General features: G+C 46.2%; 1 long non-coding RNA gene across 1 annotated transcript; it reads right to left on the bottom strand.

Moving 5' to 3' along the window:
- Positions 1-2,868: 2,868 nt before the first annotated feature.
- LOC130543700 (uncharacterized) lies at positions 2,869-11,424 on the bottom strand. The gene is made up of 2 exons (XR_008959206.1): positions 11,266-11,424; positions 2,869-5,798 (listed from the first exon to the last, which is right to left on the bottom strand). It is a non-coding gene; the product is annotated as an uncharacterized LOC130543700 (long non-coding RNA).
- Between the last annotated feature and the right edge of the window lie 71 nt (positions 11,425-11,495).

Genomic DNA, 11,495 nt, shown 5'->3' with positions numbered 1-11,495 from the left:
AATTCCACCCATATTCTACTTATTTCCTGGAGCATTTCACCACTCAGCTGCATGCTGGACCTGTGTTCACCTACAAGCCAGAGAGCAAAGCTCGGTCTCGGCCCAGCAGGTGCTGGGTCTCTGGGCTTCTTGCAGGCTGCACCAGCCCTTCTGCCAGACAGAAGGAGCACTGTGTCTGCTTTATGGCCTGTAGCTCCACTCCGACCATTCTTGGTTTGGGCACATTTCCTAGTAGGCACTAGGATGAACCCTAGTAGAACCCAGGGTTCTCTGTGCCATCTCTTTCTCAGTCCCAGCACCACTGGTTTCCCTGGGCTGGCCTGTCCATCATTAAGCGACGACATGTGAGGTCAGCTGGTTTAGAACTCGAGCTCGAAAGCTATCCTCTTCATGCCCTTATTATCCTATGTTTTCTTTGTTGGGTTAGTTTCTGTACGGTATGCTTATTTTTCCCGTTTCATTTCGGTTTGTTTTCTTTCTGCTTTGTTTTGGTAATGGAACTACCACCTCCTGCTTGAGTTCTGGGTGTGCTCTACAATGTTAGCCTGTTTCGTTTTTTCTACTGATTTGTTGCCACCGAGTCTCATGACTTCTACCTTGCCTCCGCCCACAAGCCCAGGAGAGCACAAATACCCAGACTGTGTGTGGTACTGCCGCAGGCTTTGCCAACTTATTCTGTGCAAAGCTTGAGTCCTCCGGACCAGAGGCCTCCTCTGCGATGGAGCGGCGTTTTCTGGGCTGTGCGAAAGGGGCTTGGGATTCCACCGAGGTGGCACCAGAGCCCCAGCCTCCATCTGTGCTGTGCTCAGAAGGTTCTGGGCCTCACCTGCTCCCTTTCTATCCTGTGCTGGGAAAGGACTAGGGAATATCAAGTGGGGTCCTTCTGCAGGTTAAGATCTCTCCACCACTTGCATTCTACTCAATCTACTCAGATGTTAAGGCTCACTTTTTTTTTTTGAGGCTTACAGTGTGGCAGCAACTTTTGTTAATAGTTATGCTCACCCCCTAAACCTTCCCCTCCTTAGGGAACCTTCAGAATGCCAGGGGAGGGGGCGACTGGGTTGCTCAGTGGGTTAAGTACCGGGTTCTTGGTTTGGCTCAGGTCCTGATCTCAGGGTCCGGAGAGCCAGCCCGGCCGTCTGCTCAGTGGTCAGCAAGGAGTCAGCTTGAGATCCTTTCACTCTCTCTCTCTGCCCCTCCCCCCCCTAAAATAAAATAAATAAAATCTTTAATAGAAAAGAAAAAGCCAGGGAACACACTTCTTCAAGCCTAGTCAGGCTAGGCCCTCAGGTGTTAGGGGATCCTTGCTTTCTCCTTACACATTCCACACTCCCACCCACAGCCACCTGGGTGGTACTTAAAGCTGGAGCAAAGACAAACAACCCTCCCCCCCAAAGAAACACTACCTCCCCAAACACCCCTCCCCGCCTTTGATATTTCTCTGTAATTATACTGAGAAAGACAAGGAGCATTTTGCAAAGGAACATGAAAGCAAACTTTTTTCGTTAGGAAACGGAAAGATGTTACTGTAAACGATATTCATTTCAAAGAGGAAGATACAGTGGAAGCCATGAGCGGAAATCTCAAGGCTCCTAGACCCGGAAAACCCCAGACAAAGTTGCGGTGACTGTAAAGCGAGCACTGGCGGCTAGGTGGGAGGGGAAAGCCTGCTGCGGCATCCGGGGACTGCGAAGGGCGCAGCTGCCGAAGGTCCTATCTGCCAGGATCTCTCTGGCTCCGGTCTGCACTTTTTGCTCCGGGGCGGGCCAAGGAAAGCAGCCTGGGTGGGCATAGGTCGTGCCCTCCACTAGCGGTGCTGGGATCCAAAAAGCCCAGACTCGCTCCGCTAGTGAGAGTGCTAAAGAAAAACTGCACACGCGACGTCCCAAGCGTGTTGCTAGCAAGACCCATCCGGCTTGGAGGAAAAGATAGAGCAGCGACCAAGAGACAGCCCATCCCAGGAATTAGCAGTGCTGGCACCCAGAAACTTTTGCCTTGGAGGAATGGTGGTGCCAAGAAAAGGCCAACTTGGTGCAAATGGGCTCAGTGACACAAAAAGTGGCGCCGTGCTGCTAGCGAAGGTGCTAACAAAAGGCTTGCACTGTTCCAATGCCCTGCTGCCCGCGCGTGAACCAGCTGAGGCGACCAAAACTGCCCAAGGACCCACACCACGACCAAAGGGAGCACCTACCATCTAAGAGAAGTGAAAACCATCTGCTCCTGGCCTGGAGCAGTGCCGCAGAAAACGAGGAAGCGCCACTAAGCTGGTGACAAAGTCCTGCAGGAAACCCGGGTGGGGAGGGGAGGGGAGGGGAGGGGAGGAGCCGCCAGGAACCGCAGGCTCCGGCAGCCCACCCGCTCAGCTCGCACACAGCGGAGACCTGAATGACTCACGCCGTTGGAAAGGTGAAAAAGGAAGAGGTAAAATAATAAATGGAACAAACACATTTTAAACAAGAAATGGATTTCCCCAGTTTATCTGAGGACTTCCCCGGGGTTAGCAAACACGAACAAACCCGAGTCCTGCACAGAACTGGCTTGGAGGAAGTTTCCCTAGTGTACACCGACTTCTAGGAAGACAAAAAACACAAAGCAAAGTCCTATGTTTTTGTCATGGCGAGGAGGAAGATACTGTCTTCACCAGTATACAAGGACTTCTGAGGGTAAGCAAGCAAACAGAGCTGCGTTCTGTTTTTCAGCAATGTGCTGGGACCAAGAAATCGTTTTCACCAGTATGCAACGACTTCTACAGAGATGGTAAAATAAAGAGTTAAATCGTGATATCCTAAATCTTTTGAGGAGAAAGAAATCGTTTTTCCCCACTGCACACTGACTTCTTGAATGTGAAGAAAAATGAGCCAGTCCATGTGGTAATTTGTATGATATTGCTAGCAGGACGATACAGTGTTCACCAGCATACAACGACTTCTACAGAGATGGCAAAATAAACAGAATTAAATCGTGATATCCCAGAACTTCTGAGGAGAAAGAAATCGTTTTTCCCCACTGTATACCGACTTCTTCAGTGTGAAGAAAAATAAGCAAGTCCATGTGGTAATTTTTGTCCTATTGCTAGCAAGAAGATATCCTGTTCATGATCATAAAATGACTTCCACTGAGGTGGCACACAGAAACAAAGTTAAATCGTAATATCCCAGAACTTGTGAGGAGAAAGAAATCGTTTTTCCCCACTGTATACCGACTTCTCGAACGTGAAGAAAAATGAACAAGTCCATGTGGTAATTTGTATGATACTGCAAGCAGAAAGATATCGTGTTCACAATCATAAAACGACTTCCACTGAGGTGGCAAATGGAGTTAAATCGTAATATCCCAGAACTTGTGTGGAGAAAGAAATCATTTCCCCCTACTCTACACCAACTTTCTGAGTGCGAAGAAAACATGTCCATGTGGTAATTTTTATCATATTGCTAGCAAGAAGATACCCTGTTCACGATCATAAAACGACTTCCACTGAGGTGGCAAATGCAAACAAAGTTAAATCGTACTAGCCCAGAACTTGTGGGGAGAAAGAAATCGTTTTCCCCCACTGTACACCGACTTTTTGATTGTGAAGAAAAATAAGCAAGTCCATGTGGTAATTTGTATGATACTGCAAGCAGAAAGATATCGTGTTCACGATCATAAAACAACTTCCACTGAGGTGGCACATAGAAATAAAGTTAAATCGTAATATCCCAGAACTTGTGAGGAGAAAGAAAACGATTTCCCCACTGTACACCTACTTTTTGATCGTGAAGAAAACAAGTCCATGTGGTAATTTTTATCATATTGCTAGCAAGAAGATACCGTGTTCACGATCATAAAACAACTTCCACTGAGGTGGCACATAGAAACAAAGTTAAATCGTAATATTCCAGAGCTTGTGAGGAGAAAGAAATCATTTTTCCCCACTGTATACCGACTTCCTGAATGTGAAGAAAAATGAACCAGTCCCTGTGGTAATTCGTATGATACTGTAAGCAGAACGATATCGTGTTCACAATCATAAAACGACTTCCACTGAGGTGGCAAATAGAGTTAAATCGTAATATCCCAGAACTTGTGTGGAGAAAGAAATCATTTCCCCCCACTCTACACCAACTTTCTGAGTGCGAAGAAAACAAGTCCATGTGGTAATTTTTGTCATATTGCTAGCAAGAAAATATCGTGTTCAGGATCATAAAACGACTTCCCCTGAGGTGGCACATACAAAGTTAAATCGTAATATCCCACAACTTGTGAGAAGAAAGAAATCGTTTTTCCCCACTGTATACCGACTTCCTGAATGTGAAGAAAAATGAACCAGTCCATGTGGTAATTTTTATCATATTGCTAGCAAGAAGATACCGTGTTCACGATCATAAAACAACTTCCACTGAGGTGGCACATAGAAACAAAGTTAAATCGTAATATCCCAGAGCTTGTGAGGAGAAAGAAATCATTTTTCCCCACTGTATACCGACTTCTTGAACGTGAAGAAAAATGAACCAGTCCCTGTGGTAATTTGTATGATACTGTAAGCAGAACGATATCCTGTTCATGATCATAAAACGACTTCCACTGAGGTGGCACACAGAAACAAAGTTAAATCGTAATGTCCCAGAACTTGTGAGGAGAAAGAAATCGTTTTTCCCCACTGTATACCGACTTCTAATGTGAAGATACTGAACCAGCCCATGTGGTAATTTGTATGATACTGCAAGCAGAAAGATATCGTGTTCACAATCATAAAACGACTTCCACTGAGGTGGCAAATAGAGTTAAATCGTAATATCCCAGAACTTGTGGGGAGAAAGAAATCATTTCCCCCCCACTCTACACCAACTTTCTGAGTGCGAAGAAAACAAGTCCATGTGGTAATTTTTGTCATATTGCTAGCAAGAAAATATCGTGTTCAGGATCATAAAACGACTTCCCCTGAGGTGGCACATACAAAGTTAAATCGTAATATCCCACAACTTGTGAGAAGAAAGAAATCGTTTTTCCCCACTGTATACCGACTTCCTGAATGTGAAGAAAAATGAACCAGTCCATGTGGTAATTTGTATGATACTACAAGCAGAACGATATTGTGTTCATGATCATAAAACGACTTCCACTGAGAGGCAAATGCAAACAAAGTTAAATTGTAATGTCCCAGAACTTGTGAGGAGAAAGAAAACGATTTCCCCACTGTACACCTACTTTTTGATCGTGAAGAAAACAAGTCCATGTGATAATTTTTATCATATTGCTAGCAAGAAGATACCGTGTTCACGATCATAAAACAACTTCCACTGAGGTGGCACATAGAAACAAAGTTAAATCGTAATATTCCAGAGCTTGTGAGGAGAAAGAAATCGTTTTTCCCCACTGTATACCGACTTCTTGAACATGAAGAAAAACGAACAAGTCCATGTGGTAATTTGTATGATACTGTAAGCAGAACGATATCGTGTTCATGATCATAAAACGACTTCCACTGAGGTGGTACACAGAAACAAAGTTAAATCCTAATGTCCCAGAGCTTGTGAGGAGAAAGAAATCGTTTTTCCCCACTGTATACCGACTTCTTGAACATGAAGAAAAACGAACAAGTCCATGTGGTAGTTTTTATCATATTGCTAGCAGAAAGATATCTTGTTCACCATCATACAATGACTTCCACTGAGGTGGCAAATATAAACAAAGCTCAACTGGGATTTCCTGGGATTGCCTCTGTATACACCGACTTCTAGGAAGTGAAGAAACAGGAACAAAGCTAAGTCCTACTTTCTGATGTGGACTATGTAAGGAACCTGAGTGTCGTCAGCGACCTGTAAGGAAAAGGAGAACTTCAGAGCCAGAGAAGCAGAACTAGACATTGAAACCTAAAGCCACATCTTAATACTTTTTTATTTTGCAAGCTTCACAAATGAGAATCCCTTTCTGAAGGAAGCTAGAAAAGGGCTCCTGCCCCAATCTCAGGGATCCTTAGACCCAAAGATGCAGGGGCAGCAGCTGCAACTCATGGTATACATGGTGCGACCAATCCACTCCAGGCAGCCCGAGAACACCCGGATGTGGCTCCCCCAGGCGAGGAGGGGAGGCCTCCTGTGCCCCTGCTCTGAAGGATGCCCACTGTCAGGTCTCCCTGTCCAGCCTCGTGTCGCCAGGTGGGGCATCCTGGTGGAGGAAAGCTGCTGGTGGGTGAGTGGCTCGGGTTCCTCTGCAGGGTCCACCTCTCCTGCAGCTGCCTCTGGCTTCATCTGTGTCCCGGGCCAGAGGCCCGCAGTGGGCAGAGCAGGTGTTGGTTCCAAGGTGCTCTGGGCTCTGGGACAGACTTCGTTTTGCAGGTAGACCCAGCGAAGCCGCCAACAAGGACTGGAAAGCAGTCCCGAATCCAAAACACTGCCCTGACCTGGGAACTCTCCCAGCACAGGATAGAAAGGGAGCAGGTGAGGCCCAGAACCTTCTGAGCACAGCACAGATGGAGGCTGGGGCTCTGGTGCCACCTCGGTGGAATCCCAAGCCCCTTTCGCACAGCCCAGAAAACGCCGCTCCATCGCAGAGGAGGCCTCTGGTCCGGAGGACTCAAGCTTTGCACAGAATAAGTTGGCAAAGCCTGCGGCAGTACCACACACAGTCTGGGTATTTGTGCTCTCCTGGGCTTGTGGGCGGAGGCAAGGTAGAAGTCATGAGACTCGGTGGCAACAAATCAGTAGAAAAAACGAAACAGGCTAACATTGTAGAGCACACCCAGAACTCAAGCAGGAGGTGGTAGTTCCATTACCAAAACAAAGCAGAAAGAAAACAAACCGAAATGAAACGGGAAAAATAAGCATACCGTACAGAAACTAACCCAACAAAGAAAACATAGGATAATAAGGGCATGAAGAGGATAGCTTTCGAGCTCGAGTTCTAAACCAGCTGACCTCACATGTCGTCGCTTAATGATGGACAGGCCAGCCCAGGGAAACCAGTGGTGCTGGGACTGAGAAAGAGATGGCACAGAGAACCCTGGGTTCTACTAGGGTTCATCCTAGTGCCTACTAGGAAATGTGCCCAAACCAAGAATGGTCGGAGTGGAGCTACAGGCCATAAAGCAGACACAGTGCTCCTTCTGTCTGGCAGAAGGGCTGGTGCAGCCTGCAAGAAGCCCAGAGACCCAGCACCTGCTGGGCCGAGACCGAGCTTTGCTCTCTGGCTTGTAGGTGAACACAGGTCCAGCATGCAGCTGAGTGGTGAAATGCTCCAGGAAATAAGTAGAATATGGGTGGAATTCAGGGTGAAATTCAGTAAGTAACGAATAAAATAAGCGTTCGATAAACTGCCAGAATGTACATAGAAATCTAGAGACATCAGTGGTAACCCTTGTTAACAGAAAAGGAAATCAAAATGCGTAGATTTCAGAAGAAAATACACCGCAGGAAAATAAGAAACTAACGGAGCAAATACATCTACAGAACTCACCCAAGGAAAGAAATTGCAAACATTCTAAATGGTGCTGTCCTGTGATTATGATATTCCTGTCCGCGGAATCCGGTATTCGGTACACACAGACTGAGAGGAAGGAGGACTAAGAAATGGCTGACTCGACCAGACTGGTATTTGTTACACCTAAAAAAATCTCATCAGCCTGTCTGCGTGGACTCCACAGCTACCCTCACTTGTGAACACAGCATTGCCATGATTAAGAACTTGACTTCTACAGGGTCATTAAACAAAAACATAGCGAAATCAGGACTGCCTTGAACTCGCTGTGCACAAGAAATCTTTTCAGCTAGCGGACGCTGACTTCTCCTGGACTCTGTATTAAAAAGTACAATTAAGTTCGAACTTCCCATTGACAAAACATAACCTGGTACTGCTAGGAATGACCAGCTAAGGCAGACTGTCTCTTGAAGAACCAAAACTTCCGATGATGAAGAAACTGTTTTCAGCAGTATATACCGATTTTACAGACTTTCATATTAACAAATGATTGGCTGACCTCATGTTTCCTAAGGCCTAACTCACTATGATTAAGAAATCATTTTTGCCTATGTACACCGACTTTGGTGCCATAACAAACAGAAACGCAGCTAAATCTAGATTTACAGAAGTTGCTATGATGAAGACATTATTATTTTCCCCAGTTTATACCGACTTTGAAGAGGCGAATCCATCATCGGTATGACTGAAAAATCGCTTTTGCCTGTACGCATCGACTTCTAAGGACTTGATGCAACCATAGCTCAGGGAGAATACCCAGAGTTACTCCAAGTCAAAAATGGCTTTAGCAAACATACATCGACTTCTATGAGGCTGACAATCAATAGCAGTTAACTCTGAATTTCCTAAAATTCCCAAGAATAAGAAATTTCTGTAGTCTGTTGAAGTGGACTTCTCTTGGACTTAGTAATAAAAAGCATAGCTCAGGCGGACTTCTTATTGGAAACAAAACAGAACAAAACAAAACACAAAGGGGAAAACAACTAAATGCCATCAAAAAAAGTCCGTTTTGCCAATAGACTCCTACTTCCATCGGACCTAATAACAAGCATATTTGTTTCCAAACCACAGTTTGCTACCGTTGAGAAATGACAGGCCTGATAAACAGGTACAGTTTCCTGGAAAATCTGGACATGTTTGGTCTGGAATTGAATTCACCGGATCTTAGATATCCCAGGCATGGGTTTATTTGGACTTAGGAGGACTGGAAAACTTTGGCTCAACGAAAGCGCCTCACGTTGCGCTAAGAAATCGCTAAACCGGGATTTGGTCGCAGTAAGAAATCTCCAAGGCAGGATTAAATACTGATTTGCCAGGAGTCCACGTGGACTTCCTCTTAGTAAGCAGTCCCCGCAGGGCTAAACCCTTGATCGCCTAAAGCCTGGTCTGGTGCGGCTGGGAAATGTCCTTGCCGCGGTTCCGGGACTGGTACAAGCTGTGGAAATCTTGGGCGGACTACACCGGACTTGCTACCACAAAGAAATCCCACGCACCGCTAAGTCAAAATCTGCTAAAAAGCAAGAAATGGATGGTGACCGCGGAATCTCGAGCTTCGGAGACAGAGAATAATTGTTCTAATGTTAGGAGGGAGGCGATCTACCGTCGCTGTGGTCGCTGGGTAAGAGAGAGGGCGGCCAGTCTCTACAGTCTCCTCTAAAGGGACCAGCAGAGGTGGCGGGGCCGGTCCCTGGCCGACGCGGCGCCACCAAGACACCTTATGGTCGGAGAAAGTAGGGGAACTGCACCTTGGAAATGGCCAGATGGGCGTGACTAGAGAAATGCAAAGTGGGCGAAACTAGCGGTGTTGCCCCCGAGAAACAGCCGCGTTACGAATTCAACGGTGCCGTCGCTGAGAACAGTCCGGCTGTGACAAATGCGCGGCGCTGTGGCGGACACGGGCACAAATCCGGGCGGTGACAGGTCCGTGGCTCGGAGCTACTGGCCCAAGTGCTAAGGGGAAGGCCCGGCGCTAGCCGTCCTGGGACAGAGGAAGGGATGGCACCCCGCGACCCTGAACTTTGCTCTCGGCCAGTTAGTGGCACCGAGATCCAGAACTGCCTGGTGGGCGCTGCTAGTGAACGTGGTGGTGAGGAACAGGCCTCGGGGTGCAGGACCGCACTGTGGCTCAGGTGCTGCCCAGGCCCCCGGACCCCCGGCTTCCGGGCTCCACTAGGACCGCCAACAGAACCGCCCGCTGAGCGAAAGAGGGGCGACGCCAAGGAAACACACCCAGCTCTGCGCCTCCAGTGCCACTGCCACCGGGAGAGCGCCAGCCAGGCTCTGCTTGCCAGGAAGTGGGAGGGCGCACGGTCCGCCCGTGCAAGTCGTGGAGCCGAGGCTGACACAGGCCAACACAGGGCACCAAACGGAGCTGGGACCAGCAAGGGGCCGCAGGGAGCGCAGAGCCGTGAGGCGTCGGGCCCAGGGAAGGGAGCTGTGCCGCCACTAACCCGCCGCTGGACCAGGTGCTCCCAGCATGTGTGATAAAGAGAGAAATCGCGGCTTGAATTTACTGAAGATTATTCCAGTTTTTGTATACCTGGAAAACATGTGGGTTTGTTTCTATATTTCTGAGAGTTTCAGATATAATTTATGCAGATGCCGTCCCACTTTTTGATTATTAATTAGAGCTCTTTAGAAAAATAACACGTATACCTAATGTGAACCGAAAGCAAACCTCAAAATAGCTTAGTAAATGCTATATTCATTTTCTTACTGAGGATTATAGCCCAGGAGACAGTATTTTAGATGCTCTGAAGAACTGCTCTGAAGCTTGTTAGCTATTGGAGATAATACATACAGAGAGGATAAGGGGGTATTGGTACTTGCAAGCAGTTCTCCAAGGACTTGCACATCACAAGGTATAATTTGTTTACTGATTTCCACACAGACATGTGAAAGACCCTTAGGTCATTTTAATATATTGTTTCTAGCATATCTGATTGTTCAAAAATATTGCTTGCCTGCCTCTACTTAACTGGTTTTCCAGTTGTTCCTATTTTTGATATCTCCTTGAGTTTCACTTGAAATGGCCCACTGAAGGCTAACATCAGTCCTCTACTGCAGTTTTAGTGCACAAAAATATATATCCATACATAGATATAAATAAACACATAAATGCAAATATTACAGCAATCATTTTAAAATCTTAGCCAATGTGTCAGGTATAATAATTCAAAGTTCAAAAGAATAGCTGAGTCCAAACTGTGTTTTTGGTAGATGCCGTAAAATTAAGCTTACCTGATGGGATGGGTACAGGTTTTCAATAAAGTTTTTTAATTTACTGGTATAAAATTTTCAGAGAACCTATTTTTGGAGTTTTTGTTTTTTAGAAACTTCTGCATACCAATAACAGAGTGCATTCCCTTGTCTTGGAGAGGTCAGGGGTTCTCTCTTTTGAAGGGCACCCCTGAAATAGACTTTTTTATTGAAGTTAAAAGTTCCCTAAAGTGGCCACTGCAACTTCAGATTATCCACAAGTTTTTACCAGTTTTCCAAAAAGGCACAAGATCCTGCTCCAAGTGTTGGATCAGGTGGAACTCATCTCTGCCTTTAGATTTCCTAAGACAACAAATCTATTGGGAGCCAAGGAATTTGCCACTGTTCCAAAACCCAGGGAAGCCTGGGCATTCTCTCCTTACAGATAGGAGTGTGACTTACCCAGAAGCTTCAACGAAGTTGCTCAATCAGTTGGAGAGGTCAACATATGGGAGTGAAGCTTGGATTTGGGAGAGATTACCTGGAACTCCATGATCAGCAAGAAAGCAGGGAGCAGAATGGACTCAATGGGTACAGCTCTCAGTTACTCACCAGACTGGGGGTTCTTCAAGGGTCTTTTTCAAATTCCACTTCTGATGCCAGTAACTTTACAAAAAAAATATACCAAAAATCAATATAAATACTTCAGTGAGTAAGAAGCAAACTGTTCACAAAGAAGGAGAATACAAGTGCAAAAGTGGTCTGAAGTTCAGGGCTTTGATGTTACAGGGTAGCTTATAAAATGATAGTGAGGAATCTGACCTTTACCATGATTGGTTATT

The sequence above is a fragment of the Ursus arctos genome, unplaced genomic scaffold (genome assembly GCF_023065955.2).
Source record: "Ursus arctos isolate Adak ecotype North America unplaced genomic scaffold, UrsArc2.0 scaffold_15, whole genome shotgun sequence".
In the NCBI taxonomy this organism is placed as follows: domain Eukaryota; kingdom Metazoa; phylum Chordata; class Mammalia; order Carnivora; family Ursidae; genus Ursus; species Ursus arctos.
Note: the sequence above shows the minus strand (reverse complement) of the source record. Positions and strands in the feature narration are given on the sequence as shown.